Source organism: Rhagoletis pomonella, unplaced genomic scaffold (assembly GCF_013731165.1).
Source record: "Rhagoletis pomonella isolate Grant_MI unplaced genomic scaffold, Rhpom_1.0 Rhpom_scaffold_00010, whole genome shotgun sequence".
In the NCBI taxonomy this organism is placed as follows: domain Eukaryota; kingdom Metazoa; phylum Arthropoda; class Insecta; order Diptera; family Tephritidae; genus Rhagoletis; species Rhagoletis pomonella.
Window position 1 is genome coordinate 6,035,401 of NW_023458564.1, and position 16,452 is coordinate 6,051,852.

Genomic DNA, 16,452 nt, shown 5'->3' on the forward strand with positions numbered 1-16,452 from the left:
ATAGCTTTTGCTGGTTCAAATTTCGATTCTAAGAACAAAATGTTTTTAAATAAACAAAAAATTTATAACAAAGTTTGAAGTATTTTATATACTTGGTATGGTACCACGAAATGTCACAATCTGCTTAATTGTCAGGCTGTTAATATGGCGACGAAAAAGTGACAATGGAACTACTTTCTTTTTTGTATCATGGATGGGATTTAAACGTTGTTTTTTTTTTCTTCATCGCATAACACGTTGGGAAATCGCATTCCACATGTATCAATTGGTAGTCAAGCGTTCTAAAGACGTTTTTTAATTCTCCTATAGTTTGATGGCTTACATCCCCAAGATATAATTGAAGCGACCAATTACTTAAAGATTTCATACATACATATGTATGTAATATTTTGATGAATTTAGGAATTCTAATTCTCTGTCACACGCTTTGGATATGCTTCAGAGCACAGCTGCCGAGGCATGCAACATATAAAAACTTACACAAGCTTACACATTTTGCATGCGATGCATGACGACAATGTCTAATAAATAATTGAATGGCAAAAATTACTACAGTGGGAATTGATACATAAACTGTAAAAAGCAAAATAAATGTAATATATCAACTATTGCGGATATATGTATATAGTATGTATGTGGACAGACATATGCATGCACATATGGACAGACGACTAAAATCTGAAGTCGTTTACCGCTAATGAGAGCGGACATTTTGAACGGTTCGTTTGTTAGGCCATTAACATGAATTCAAGTAGTGTGTTAAGACACTCGATTTTTTTCGGCTAACAATTAAATTAATTGGTGTACATTAAATTTCCAAACCCATTCACCGGAAGAGTAAAAATACAATGTTGTGCCATAAATATAATTATTGCAATTGGTCACAATGTCTTCTGCCTCTAATGAACGTTGTGGCGTCTTAGTTACAAATTTACTTTTCTCATTTGAAATGACAATGCCAAATGCTAAATGAAGGTCAGCAGGTGAATCGATCTTTTCCAATTTCCATATACGAGTAGATATCTTGCACATGATATCGGAATAGATATCCAATGCCCTCCACTTCGGCGCTAGTTTGAAATCGCAAGTGTGCCGCCAAGTCGTTTGACTTTTAGTATTTGCGATGAAAAGGAATCCGCCCCCTTCCTCTACTAATTCTGTTTTGACTTTTATAGCGTTACTAAATATTATTTAAAAAAAAAAGAAGCATTTCCTTTACCACCATCTTAAGGATGAAGTTACCATTTTAGTTATAAGATAGTGTCAATTTTCTTTGAGAAGCGGCAATCAACCCCTCTGCTTCATTAAAATGATCCGATAGAAGAAGAATTTAAATTAAAGGGAACTTATTTCTCTATGTTTAATAACTTCCAATTGGGAAAGATATCGACGCTTTAGCCATCCAATTACGACTACCTCATTTCGAATATTAAAAAGCAAAAGTAATTCATATTTATTTCAAAAATCGACTTGAGACCGGAAAGGCAGAGTTTTCTGAACAAAAATATTGTGGAAGGCGTAGTCAGAGTTGGTCCAAATTTTTATTTTATTTAATTTTTTTGCCGGACGTAGGGCTCGCCTTTTTTACATTTTTCGTCATATCTTAGAGATTTACGGTGTGATTTTAAAGTTTGATATATCGATATTCCTGTCTTCAAGAGACAATTTTTTTGTTCTAAGGTTCATTGACCTCATGTAAGCCGTTTTAATACCCTGCAGAAAAAAATTATCAATTGTTAAATACCAACCAACTTATGGTTAACTTTTTTGAGAGATTTTGATAAATACTTTACTTTTAATTAGCTTTAAGTGAGTTGTAAAGTCACATAGACATTACCGGGAGTTAGTTTTCTTTAAACAAGCTTCTATTTTAATATCCTCAAACAAAAATTACTTTGCCTCCAAATTTTTTCTGCACTTCACAGATGCTTTTTCAAATTCAGAACAAATAAAATAAAGATCGAAAAGATGTTATTTGAGGGATTCACAATGGTGTCGTATTGTTGCATGTCGTAAACTTTAAAAGCTTAAGTAAATGTTTAGAGAACTTGAAACCACAACCAACTATTTTTCAACACTGCGAAAATTCATAATATGACACTGATGGTACTTTTTACTTAATATATTATTAGGCGTTTAAAGTTAACGACATGCGACACTTACGACACCGTTGTGAATACCCCAATTATGTCTGATGAAATTCAAATATGGGACCACCAAAAAAAGAACATAACAACAGAAACAAATAGGAAAATATGTAATGTTAAATTAAGTGAATTAAAAAAAAATATTAAAATTTAAAAATCGATTTTTATTGATATTTTATGTCCAAAAGTAGTTAGATACAAATTAATTGGCATATAATGCAGAGGAAACCAGTTCTCACTTTTTTTGCGGGCATCGCCCTTCAAAAGTAGTAAGTTACGGCCGAAGGAAATAAGTAATAAAAAGTTACAACTAGTAAACTGCTGGTTAGTTAAAAGTTAGTTATACAGTAGCCCCGTTTCCTGCAGGGCACTTACTCACCGGATCTCAGTTTTTATCACCCCAACGTACCACTCTAACGTCAGTAAATTAAGGCTGACCAAAAATCATTAACATTTTGATTAGGAAATTTCTCGATAATCCCAGTAAAACTATTAAAAAAAATTATTGCTGAACATTTTCTTGTTTGCTGCATTCACGTGGTTCTTTGAAGCCAGTCTGCACCCCACTACTGTCTAATATTTCATCGTATCGCGCTTAGTCCGCGGTATTACGTTTTAGCTTCTTCAAGCTCCACAGCCTTTTCATTACAGAAGTTACAACGTTGTTAGCTATGTTCCATTTGACTGTGGTTCGCCTGCAATTTCTCAAGTGTAGCATTAGTGATTTCCTGCGTGATTGAGTTTCTCTAGATCCACTTTAAATCAACTGTGGCCGCTAAGAAACTCCCTAAGATCCATGCTTTTGAGGCTTTCAGTGCGTTCAGCGGCCGTTAATCGAAATATTTCACTCGCTTTGCCAATCATCTAATTATGCTGTTTCCCCTGACAGTTTCACCTTCGGTTTTAACCGATTTGAACTAAAATCTAAATAGAAATGTTGTTATATAATACAAGCGCTAATAATAAGCTATTTTAAAAGCGAAGCAAACTCTAAAAGAGCATAAGCGTATATACCTCCATAAAACAATGAGTGCGACATAAAGTTAACCCGCACCGGCGATCAACACATTAGGGCTGTTCAAATTCTTGTGCAAATAGTCTTGGATTTGCATTTGCATTTTGTGCATGCTACAATGGCAAACGTTACAACGCCTGCTTATAACTGTCTTCTGGAAAACACTGTTAATTAGTGGTGGCAAACTATCGATGGCTCACTATCGCAACTATCGTTGGTGCTGACTATCGACAGGTGGCGGTTAGGGCTCGATTTGCGCACAGAGTAGGTAAATAATTTCGCGAAATTGTATGTTCATACATACGTATTCACAGAAAAAGTAAAAGCACTGCAAAAATGGAATAAATATATAAACAATTTCGAAGTCAATTCTGTCATTTTATTTGAACTTAAAATGTAACTCAATTTTTAACTGAGATTTTGGCATTGATTAACACCACAAATACGATAAACATACAAATATTCTCTTTATCGATGTATTTGGCAAACCATCACGACTATCGATAGTGCAGCCCTATCGGCTGAACGTGACTATCGACACAATCGATAGTTGCCCGACAACCATCGCCAACTATCGATGGTGTCCACTATCGATAGTTTGCCACCACTACTGTTACTGTTGTGGTCGATTTTGCTATTTCTTTTATGCAGCTGATGTGATTCTTCAATATAAGCCTTTTATCAATCATAAAGATTAATTTTCACCGATTTTAATGGTTATTTCTTTTAATTTTTTAAAGCTTGAGATACTTAAGTACTGCCCCAGTTTTCTGTTCTGCCAGCCTTATACCGTAATTAATTAGCTAGGTTCGGACACGGACTTATCACGGACGGATGTATGTATGTTTTTATCGACCGCCACTTTGGCTGTACACATCGTCGGCGAAGCCAATGACTTTGGTGTTTCTGTGTAAATTTCCTACAAGAACACCATTGTGCATAATATTCTGTATCAAAGCTCCTAAAAAGTATCGATCGCTGTGTAATACCGCCTGACAATATTGCCCACTCAAATTTTTAGTTTTTAACATTAGATAAAGTAATATTCTTTTAACGCCTCCTATCCAACGGGTCGCGGATATGACATTACTCCCTATTTTTGCTACTTTAGATTTGGCGTCCGAAGTTGATTTGCCTCTTCTAAATCCGAGTCAGCAGCCGGAGATTCCATCCTTGGCAGCAATCTATACCTCCAGGCGTTTGGCTATGACTCGCCCATTTATTTTTGCCGCAAATTCCAGTTGATCGTCAGGCGTCTGATCATGCTTTGCAGTAGCAACTTTTTTGTGTCTTATAGCCACTTTGAGTACCTTACTTGGTATTTCGTTGGGACCAGGAGCTTTGTTGTCACCTAAATTCTCTGCTGCTAGCAGAGAGTGCAATAACGGGAGCTTGTAGCTCTCGCTTTTCTGTATTTATTGCTGATGTTAGTGGTCCGATCCCAACGCGTCGCACAGTGTTGCGAAACCGGAATTTTTTGGAAATCATATTGCCTAAACTGTAATTTTAATTGTATCGATGAGAAACTTCTACAGATTGGTCAGAATGAAATCCCAAACAGAATGAGTGAAAAAAAATTTACACCGAAAAAAATTGTTGGGTCAAATTTTCAACAAAAGTCAAAAAAACAAAATAATTGTTCGAAAAATTTACAAAAAAAATTTATTTTAATTGTTCTTTTATTTCTGATAAATACTCTATGATTAGTTTTTTAAATAAACTATAGGGTGGTCCGAACAAGAATTATAAACGTCAAATTTTCATGATTTTTCGATATTTTTTGAAAAACTCTGAAATTTTATATAAAACCAAAATCTATTTCATTTCTTATTTGAAAGGTGGTAATAAAAGCTTTAATTTGATACCGGTTTGAAGTCAATAGCTTCAGTTTTAAGAGAGTTATGCTCATTTTTGTGGAGTGCTAGAATAGATGTAGAATAAAAAAAAAAAAACCACAAAATAAAAACAATACAAATAAGCGCGCAATAACGGATTATTTCACCCACCTACCTAGACGTAAAAACAAAGGGGGAGAGAGAGAGAGCGAAAGAGAGAGAATAAAATAGTAAAACAACAGAGAGAGAGAAAGGTACCACCACAAGCTAAAAGAAAACACTATATAAAGACGGACACACATGCGGACTAATTAGTGACAAAAAAGAAAACACTGAAGATGGCGATTAGCCGAAACCGGTCTGAAAATAATAAAAATTTGACGTGGGATGACGGAAAGTCACCCGAAAACCAATATGATTAAATTATTCAATAAGTGATTCCGAGAATTTCCGTTCTATTTCTATGGAATAAATACTGAGAGTGATATACTAAAATCGCTATAACTCCCAGGAGGGCAGGTATGGGCAGCTGATTTTTTCACAGTTCGTTGAAAACAAATTATGTAACATTTCTGTAGTGGTTTGGAACTGGGACTCTCTGGGACTTTTTAGATATTGCTTACCTAACCCAAATTTAAAGGAAAAATGGACCTTTAGTCGGGTTTTCGCTCTAAAAAAGGTGCATATGAAAATGTCTCAAACAACATTCCTTTTTTTACAGAAGATACTTGTCCGAAGGCAGATTTTTTTTCCGAATCAAAATATCTGTCACCAAAATCAAATGAGATCATTTTGAATACAGCCCTGAAATCCCCTCTTTTCGTGAAAATTTTGTATATTTGACTTCTAAAATCAATTAAAAATCAACGGGCCAACATAAAAATAAGCTTTATGTGTTTTTTGTTTACTTGGAATGTCTGTGACAAAATTGCATCATTAAAAACACTGAAAAAAATAATCGGAAAAAAGTTACTTTTCCACTAGCCGCAACACAGTGCGTCGTCGCATAATTCAAAGAAACTTGGTTTTTACTTTCTTTATAATTTTTTTTCTAAGGGGGGCTGTTCTTTCTCCTTTAACGTTGTTATTGTACATAAGTACATCCATACATGTGTATATAAGTTGTATGTACATTCTTACAAGTTATACGTTTTACTATATTATATTTATATAACTCATAGATACAAATACATACAAATCAACGTAAGCTGAAGAGCACTACCGAGTTAATTGGCAGTGCTATAGTTTTGCAAAAGAAAGTATATCTATTAGAAACATACAAACGTACCTTCGTATTTGCTGGCCAGAAATGGTAATATTATAAAATCGGCAATTTGATAGCTCTTTTGTAATCCAAGAAAACCGGCCTTTGTAACCACAAGCATTTGTATAGTATTTACATACTTACATACATATGTATGTACGTAGATGTGTATACATGTTTGTGCATTTTGAAAAGTGCGTCACTAACATACAATTCACGGAACGAAAATTGAAAGTATAACACTTGCACTTTTACCATTTGTATTAACAATCACACTGTAGGCATAAGTAAATACAACTGTGTGTATATGATTTGGGTATTTCCATGGGAGAGATTCATGAAAGCGAATAAACAAAAATGTTATTTTTAAGTTAGTAATAGGGCTAAGTTGATATAAATATATCAAACCATATTGAACAAAATATGTCGAAACACTAGATATAGATACTCATTCCCTTAAAATGGCTAGAACTTAATAAAAGTAGTGCCTCCGAAATTAAAAAAAAAAATAATAATAATACCGAATACATTTCCATTTATCTTTCACAACTCTCTAATTTCCTTGTAATTTTTTTTTTGCAGACTACACTCCATTTAATTCCTAATAATATTCTAAAATCAAAAAAATTAATTATTTTGAGAACTTTCGCATAAATTTTGATAAATCAGCTATGCTCAATATTCCTCGAAATCGTAACGCGCGTGACGACTAACTTTTAATTTGTATTTAATAAGTTATAAGAATTTGATTGAAAATGGTTCGTAAAATATTATTAGATCTATATAAATATTCCAACAAGTAAACTCTTTTTCGTACTTTGAAACGTGCAAATGGTAACGTTCTTAGACTTGTGATGACAAAATTTTTCTACGAATGTAACGCGAGTGACGGTGGAATCACCCATCTATTTATGTACATATGTATCGTATGTAGCCGTAGTTTGGTTGCCTAACTAAACGTGTTTTGAAAAGTTTTTATTATTATTGTTTGTTGTTCAAGAAGTCCCATGCAAACGACGTTTCTTTAACAATTTTAATAAATACAATGTACCCACTTATTAAACAAAAAGCCATAAGAAGAATATTGCAACCCACTTTGATTTAAAAAAAAATTTTCAAAAAACAACTCGACTTCCTAGCCTCTTGAGACTTGCACTAGAATTTAATACGCTACAAAATTGCATAAGAACTTAGAATTTTTCTTAAAATTATGAATAAAAAGTTTGTTTTTACTAAAAATTTTGAAATGTGGATTTACTTATATGGTGTTTAGGTATTATATAATTAATTAAACTTAGAAAAATTAATAAACACTAAACAAACAAAAGAAAAATAGTCCTAATTGGTCAAATGTATGTATGCATGTTAGGGTGGTCCTTAAAGTTAAATGAACGATTTTTATCAGTCTCAGCCCCTCAATCGGTAATACCAGGGTCACAGATTACACATATAAATTTTGGTCCCGATTGGAGACGGTTACATATCTTAACTACGCGTAGGAGGGTTACCACACGTTTAGAAAATGTAATTCAGTTTTAATTAAAGGAATTTGGTAAGGGAATAAGGTATCGCTATATGGATGTTAGACAAAAGTGGTTTAAGAAGGTAGTAGTTTGGAAATATTTTGAATAGGGTTGCCACATATTTTAGAAGTCGAATTGTATTATGTTATACCCAAGTTATATGAAATATTAAAAATGGATGTCAAATGAAAGAGTTTCAAGAAATATTTAGTTTGCCAATTTAGAATATTTTGATGTGGTTGAGGGTTGCCCCAGTTTAAAGGGTTAAATTAAAATTATTGAATAAGTTAATTGAATTACTAAATGATGGTTATCACTGGAAATGGGTTTAAAATGCCTTATTTCTGAACTATATTTAGGAGGGTTGCCAAGTGTTTAAAAAATAAATTTCCACTTAATTCATCAGTTACTAGAAATATTTATAACAATGTCACTTAAGGTAATTTTAGTTCGAAAATAATTTTTAAGTGAGTTGCCGCCTGTTTTGAAAGTCGTATTTAGTTTCATTATACATAAGTTACATGAAATTGTAAAATATGGGTATCAAACGAACGAGTGTGAAGAAATGTTTAAATTGAACATCTAGAATTTTTGTAAGGTGCCAGAAGAGGGCTGCCACCTGTTGAAAAAATTGAATTAAGTTTATTTAATAAATTAGTTGGATTGCCAAAAGATGGGAATCAATCGAAATGGGTTTGAAAATTATTTATTTCTGAACTTTATTTAGGAGAGTTGCCATGTGCTTAGAAAATTACGTTCAACTTAATTCATCAGTTAATTGAAATATGTATAACAATGCCAGACGATAAAACGATTTTAGTTTGAAAATATTTTTAAAGGGGTTACCACCTGTTCGAAAAGTCGAATTTGTTTTACTTATACGCAAGCTACATAAATAAAAAATCGAAGTATTAGTGTCAAACGAAAGAGTTTTAAAAAAACTTTAGGCTAATAATATTTTTAATTAGGGTTGCCATCTATTTTTTTGAAGGTCATCACATCTGCACCGTCCTTTCGAATTTACAAAATGAGAAGTCAAATTAAAGAACTGGGATTCTACATAGATGTGCACAGGTTTTATTTTTTGAATTTAGAACCTTTTTAGCGGTACAGGGAGATTAGAAATTTGATGTAATGAAAACCGACACCTTGCGAGACCTCTCAGCACGGAGAAATGGTTTAGATTAATCATTAGGAATATTTTCATAGATTTTGAATTTCACCTTTTTAAAAAATTAAATTAAAATTTTTAAGAAACTTTTTTCTCTATTAAGGTAACGATATGTATGTATGTATGTGTATACATGTTGTGTTTTTATTGTTGAATACTTACTGGTAATTCTTAAAACTATCACTATTACAAATTATTTTCATTGTGTTAGCGAATATGATTTTTGGTGACTTTGAAATTGAAGTACTTGCCTTTTTTTGATTCAAAAGCAACCATTATTTTATATAATACATATGTACATACATGTGCAATTTAACATTTCATCGGATAATTTGTTCCGCTTTTTACATTAAACACCAGCTAAAGTTGAAAAGATTATTTCTTACTCAGCGCTTGAATTGGTTAACGTGAGAAAAATTTCAAAATTGTCCTTATAATTTTTAATACTTATACATAATTTTACTCTACATCACATCTTCAAAATGATTAATTACGTAAGAGTATCGAATATTCTAGAAATTTGATCTAATATACATCGATAATTGTGTTAAATGAAAAAGCACTTTTTATTTGAAATTTCCCTTTTTTCCATTTTAATAATTTTTGTTGCAAAATATCACTCAAATAGGGTAATTACCCACAATCTTTCATCACTGTTCTGTGTATTAAAATTTTTGCCACAAAAAAATATTGCTTCGTATAAATGCAGTATTTTTGAAAAAAAAGCAGGAAAATAGTGCAGAAAAAGTATAGATGCGAGCATTATGTGTATATACATATTTCAACATTTATTTGTATGTATGTATTTATAAATATGTCGTATTTAATATGTTGTCGTGAGTCAATTTTATTGGTAAAGTTAAAGTATTTTCTACCTCTAAATTATGTTAAGGGTGGCGTTTATAGAATTAAAACATAAATAACGTCTAAACAAAAATGAAAATCAAAATTTTTTTGTATAAAACTGCGCTTCCTTTATTTTGCCAGCACCACTATTCGCCAGGTCCTCATTTTATGCTGTGGAGAGTAATTTGAAATATTTGCAATTAAAATGTTTCTCAATCAATGCATCAAATGTTTGCAATATGCAACATTTTAATTACAATTTAACGCTAAAGGTCGTACATACATAGTTATTTAATACTATAATTTATGATACTTTTGCAAACAAAAAACACAAAGAGTCTTAAAATTGCATTTGTTAATTACATACAAACGTACGTACTCGTATAGAACGCAAAAAATTGCCTAAAGGCAATCAAGTATGTAAGCAAGTTTGCTATACTTTGTGCAAAAACGCCGCTAAATTGGGGCAATCCAATGATATTCGTTATAACGGCAGAAAAAATTCAGCTATTATTCGTAAAACACTCATGCATAACTACACATTCCTCCATTTGTATGTATGTACAAATGTAAGTGCATACGTACAGACATTTTTTATCCGCATAGAATTGATGCTATGAGGATGCTATGAAAATTTAAATTTTAATAGTGGACTTGACTACGTACATACATATGTATGTATGCATATGTGCCTTTGGCTCACATGGGACCGACAAAATCGTCGTCAAAATAACAGTCGGCGCAAGAAGCCAGACAGCATATATGGCATTTGTGCTTCAGAAACTCGACGACCTGTCCACTGAAATGTTAAGGTTGCATTATGCGCGTCCAAAAACTGGTGGAAACGGTAGCTGGGTTTCGTATTAGCCAAATGTTTTTGTTTTTTTTTTAATGTTTACAGGGGCGGCGTGTTATTTTAATGGGGCCCATTTGTTGTTGGCTAAAATTAATGTAACAAAATGGTCTACAAATCAATTTTAAATATTAATATTTTCGTGTTGGTGTTGCTTGATTTTCCCTACAGGGTGGTAAGATGATTTACCGTTTCCTTGACGGAAATTCGCTCCAAAATAAGTCATCGTTAATGTTTTCGTTTAGTAATCTTCTCTCATTTCATCAACCGTACTTAGGGAGCCTTCTTAAGGCCAAATTATACGATTGGTGCATTTGTATAGATCTTTACATTTTGACGGTTATAGAGTGGGATTGTTTGGAAATTCTTTTAGTGAGGTGAACTCATTCTCAATCAAAATTTCTAGGCAACACCATTCTGTGACAGCCAAAATGAAAAAATTTGTACAAATGCACCAATCGTATATTAGGCCTCCATACTTCCCCCTAAACATATCTATATCATTACGTAAAAGTATATTTACTTGGGAGTTATTTAAGTGTAGCCTCGGAATTTTAGTTATGGGACGCGCGGTGCTCTATAGACTCTATCCATTATGGATATTGTATAAGCAATTCTAACCTCCAATTGTTATCAGTTTTAGATTTACAAGCCCACTCAGAATTATACGCAATTGGTACTTGCCCTTATTTAGTTACATCCTGAGTATGATTTCGTATGCTAAAATCCGTGGTTGTTGAGATAATTTGTGATTATCACTCAGCTGAGTTTGGCCATAAGTAAGTTGTATGGGATTGTCAATAGAGGGTGTTAGTCGCATTAACCCTGTAAGTGCTTCGCTCTTTTGACCATATCTGCGGGCTTGTTAGTCGAAACGACTAACGCCAAATTTGAATTTAAGTGACCAACAAACAACAGTTAAAATGGAAAAACATTTCATAATTTTTAGTTCTTTATATTTTTTAAAGCACATTAACAAAATATTAAATACATATTCTTTTCTCTGTTACATATAGCCAAAGAACAGATTTTTATGACCTATAAAAAAGGCAAAATAAAATAACGTAATAGGCAGGAAAAAGCACTAGAAATAGCAAAAAAGGCTAAAGAATGCACTTAAAAAAGACGAAAACTGAAAAATAACACTGGTTTACAGGAAAAATCTTCAACGGACGCCACTACATATCCAATTCCTATATAGAATTGTTCGCTGATTCCGAAAATCGAGTTAATTTTTTATCCTATGGATAAGTTTTCGAGATATTTTCAGGTGTACATGGCGTATAAGTAACATTCTTTCCTGCTCATTTTTCATACAAAAAATAATAGAACAGGTTTTAACACAGCCTTAAATGTACTAAACGTGCGCTCAACGTGAGTTGATGCAAGTGGCGCCAAATTTAAATATGGAACGTTTGAAACTTTTATATTATCAGGAATAAGGGCTTTTTCCTCGCTAAATATAATCACCTTTTTAAAGGTACAATAGGCAAAAAAAAAATGGAAAATGGCTTAAAAAAAGGCAACATCAAATGTGTATATATTGAATCAGGGAAAGCTAAATCGTGGACATTCTTAATTGAATATACTCTCTCTTTAGCAGAAAAAAGGCAATTTCCATATAATTACAAACAAAAAGGTAAATGTCTTCAGACAGAGGTACGAAGCGAAGTACGATTGTTGTTAGTCGAATCGATTAACAAAGCACGTGCAGGGTTTACCATTTACCTGACAATGTGGCAGCCAACTTTATGTTAAAGTGTCATCATTTAACCACATACATATTACGGTTGGTTTCATTTCATCAAAATTCAAACACCATATTTTTTCATGCGATGACTACGCCAACTTTTGTGCCTGAAAAGAAATCCATTCGCGGGAAGCATTGGTTTTTTCCTTCCGTGAAAAATTACCGGCTGCTGTATGGTGCTGCTGTACGGGGCTTCTATCAATTTTAACCTGTGAGTACTGGTTCCGACATTTCAAAACCGAAAGAAGGCCATCGACGTTGGTAGACATAAAATTGCAGGCAATTTCGAACGAAGACCCGTGCCAAACGGAATGGGCACTTGCGGTAATTATTAGGTGTGACTCAACAAGACATTTAATTGCTATTAAGAGTGATTTGTATGGTCCATGAAATGGGAAATTAGGTGACTCACGAACTCAAACCAAGATGTATCGAACGGCGTATCACTGTTTGCCAATTGCTTCTTGAACGGTACAAAGCGAAAACGTTTTTAACAGACTTCAAAAAATGGAGGAAGGTAATCATCGGAATATTTTTTTAATGTATGCTACCGCATAACTTTGGTGCACGTAAACCGTTTTCGATAATTCTTTTTTTTTATAGGGAAGATGGTCTCATACTAATTTGATTTATTTCCGACCTTTGGATTATGATGAAATTAACGGTACTTCTAAGTTTTTATATGTGCCTGGAAGTCGGTTGTGTGTTTCCCTTTTTATTATTACTATTATTATTATTACTATTATTATTATTTTTTGTTAACCTATGTTATTAAAATGGATTTAATTTCAAATATTTATACCAACAAACGAGGAGTTTTTGGGTACGAATTTGCAATTAATTTTTACAGCCGTATTTGGCAAAAATAAATAGCAAATTCGAATTCCTTTTTTTCCTCAAAACCTCTAGAACGGCCTTTTGATTTTATAAATATTTGCATTTAAATCAATTTTAATTGTTTTAAATGCTGCTCTGCGACCACCAACTTCAAATTAAAAAAAAAAGTACAGACTTTCAGAAAAACTCGGTTTCATCAATTACACAGAAAAAAAGCTGAAAATGTCGTACAGTGTAGTTTGAGAGGTATTTCGAAATTTTACAGTTCAATGTGATCATGTTACGCAATTTTTCCACACTATTAGAATTTCGTGTTCGAAAAATTAATTTTTTCGCTCCACCCTAATGATCATGTCATACGAACAGACTCAAACGTATTTGCTCTGAAAGTATTAATTGCGGTAGCCGTTGGTTAAAAGTTAAGCCTGCCTCTGCGTGGAAAGGACTTGGCTTCAGTTTCAAGAAAATAGGAGCTTACCTAGGCGGGCTGATGCTATGAACTTGTTTGCTCTAAGTGCCTGTACGCTAAAACGGCCCTGTTTCTTAGCCCAACAAGTTTAATAATTGTTTTTTTTTTTTGGTACATGCAGTCATTTTAGCAAAGGAAGTATACACTTTATTTGCGTTATAAAAATATGCACCTCACAGCAGATGATGCAGATTCGGTTGACACTTTACAGCTATAAGACGTACATACATACACTGGCAATCAAAAGTGAGTGCATGGTGTGTTTTATTTAATATTTGCAAATTTTTTCAAGTTAACATTTTTTTGTTTATGCTTTAATGACCACATAAGTCAAACTTTCAAACTTTATACAGAACGTAGAAAAATTCCACAAATCTTCATCTAAATATTTTACTTTTTAATCTGAATTTTTAGAAAAATTTTGGGTCGCAGATAGATTGGCTATGTGATTCTAGTGAAACAAGTGCAAGTTTTATAGTTGATTTCCACCAAGCCTTAACTGCAGTTTATGCCGTTTGAAAAACGGAGATTACAACTCGAAGGGGGTAATTCCACCTATTAAAGCAAACGAAAGGAAAAAAGTAAAACTTAAGAAAAAAACCTTGCCGATCACCCCATGTTGGAATTATTTGAACTTCTTTGAGCTCTTAACTGCAGTTAAGCCTTTGGTGGAAATAGGCTATTAAGCGGCTAAAATTCGCGTTGATTTTTAATGAATTTTTTTCCAACGGATTTTGCGGTTTTATACAAAGAACAAGGGAAATTTATAAAAGATAGCGTTATTTTTTTTAATTTTGTTTGCAAACGGTAATGCACATATTATTCTACAAGAAATTTATATGGTAAAAGGTGCAAAAAGCCGTCAACAAAAAAAAAAATCATTAAAAATCAACGCGAAATTTAGGCCGCTTAAAACTTGCGCTTACTCAAAATTTTTCTAAAAATTCAGCTTAATTTAGACGAAAATTCGTTGAATTTTTCTAATTTCTGTATAAAGTTAGAAGTTTGACTTATGTGGTTTTGATTAGAGTATGAACCTCATTAAAAAAAAATATAAAAAAATTTACTTGAAAAACGTTGCAAATATTTAAGAAAAAACACATTGCACTCACTTTTGATCGCCAGTGTATGTATGTACGTAAGCACATTAGGGTGGTCCCAAAATGCATGAAAAAAGTAAAGTCGGATTGTTCTGTATCGAAAAGATATACCCCTGTTTTTTTTTTTATCAAAAGACATTTAGCGGTTGCTCAAAGCGCTCAAAGTTATCCCTGTACTTTATGTGGGGAAAAACAATTTTTCGTTGAAATGGTAAAGAATTCTTGAAAACCCAAAACTTTTCAATAGCCAAACTCAGTTTCTTTTCAGGAGACTTTAAAGAATAATTGTTTATTTCTGTGCTCGTATGGAATAGTAGCTTATGTCGGGAAGCTGGCTTTAGTATAGTGCAGCATTCCCTTTATTCTTTAAACGAAAAGGAATTTTTTTGATCAGACTTAATAAAAATATTGACTTGCTAGTATCGGAACTATTTCTGCACGCTTATTTGCCAAAAGTTCTTCAACGGCTCGGCGCCAGTGAGTCATTCGCAATCGTATGCTGCGAATGCCGCATTATACTAAAGCCAGACTTTCGACATAAGCTACTGTTCCATACGAACACAGATTTAACCATTTTTTAATATTGACTATATTTGTGAGAATTTCATGGCACCTCATGGCACCTCATGACATTTTTTGGGTTTTTAATGAACCTACGAAAGTTAATAATATTAAGAAATGGTTAAAATAACAACTCGGACTTATCATTTGATTTTATTTGAGGGTAAACGGAGTTAACCGATTGAAAAATATTTAATTTCAGGGATTCTATACCATTTAAAAAAATCGGCATATATATTTTTTCGATATAGAACGATCCTAAGAGGTGAGAGCATTAAAATTTCGACTTTCCTTTGTTTGTACCACCCTAATGTGCACAGGTAATTGTAGCAAAAGTTGTTTGCAGCTACATACGTCCCTGAATAATTGTTGCAACCAAAGCAAAAACCAAACCAAATCAACTAAAGACGTCAACGGTAGCAAAGACATAAATTTGAAACGGCAACTATGGAACCAATGGTTGCTCTTAACCATTTTACGGTGAATATTAAGCGAATGAATTCGATATGCCTCTCTAAGGAAAAGAAGAAGAAATCGTAAAAATAAAAGTTATTAGAAATAAAACGTATTCTAAGCGACAAGAGCAACTACTTTTAAATCAATAAACGGACATTGGCAGCACTCGACGATATGCTGCATCTAATCGAGTGCATGCAATGCAGACGGGCCGTGCGACATAAGTTCTTGCTTATAGGTATGTGTGTGCAATATGTACATATATGCATGTAGTTGAGTGTGCCAGAGTGCTAAAGATGTCATTGCAATTGTAACTAATAATATGTAGTTGCTGCAAGATGTTGCTTGTTGTTAATGCAATTCTCTTTTTTTCGTTTGTTTTCTGTTTTTGGTTGTTGGCATAGCTTGTTATTTTGTTGTAAGCGATTGTTGCGCTGATTATTGGCCATATTGTTGAATGCTTGACTACTGTTCATTCATTATTGTTGTTGCTGTGTTACTTACTATTGTTAATGATGTCTTTTTTTTTTACTTTTTGTTATATCGTTGCAGACACAGTACATATACATGTACATATGTATGTATGTACATATTTTGGTATGCAACAATTTCCCAACTGACAGCA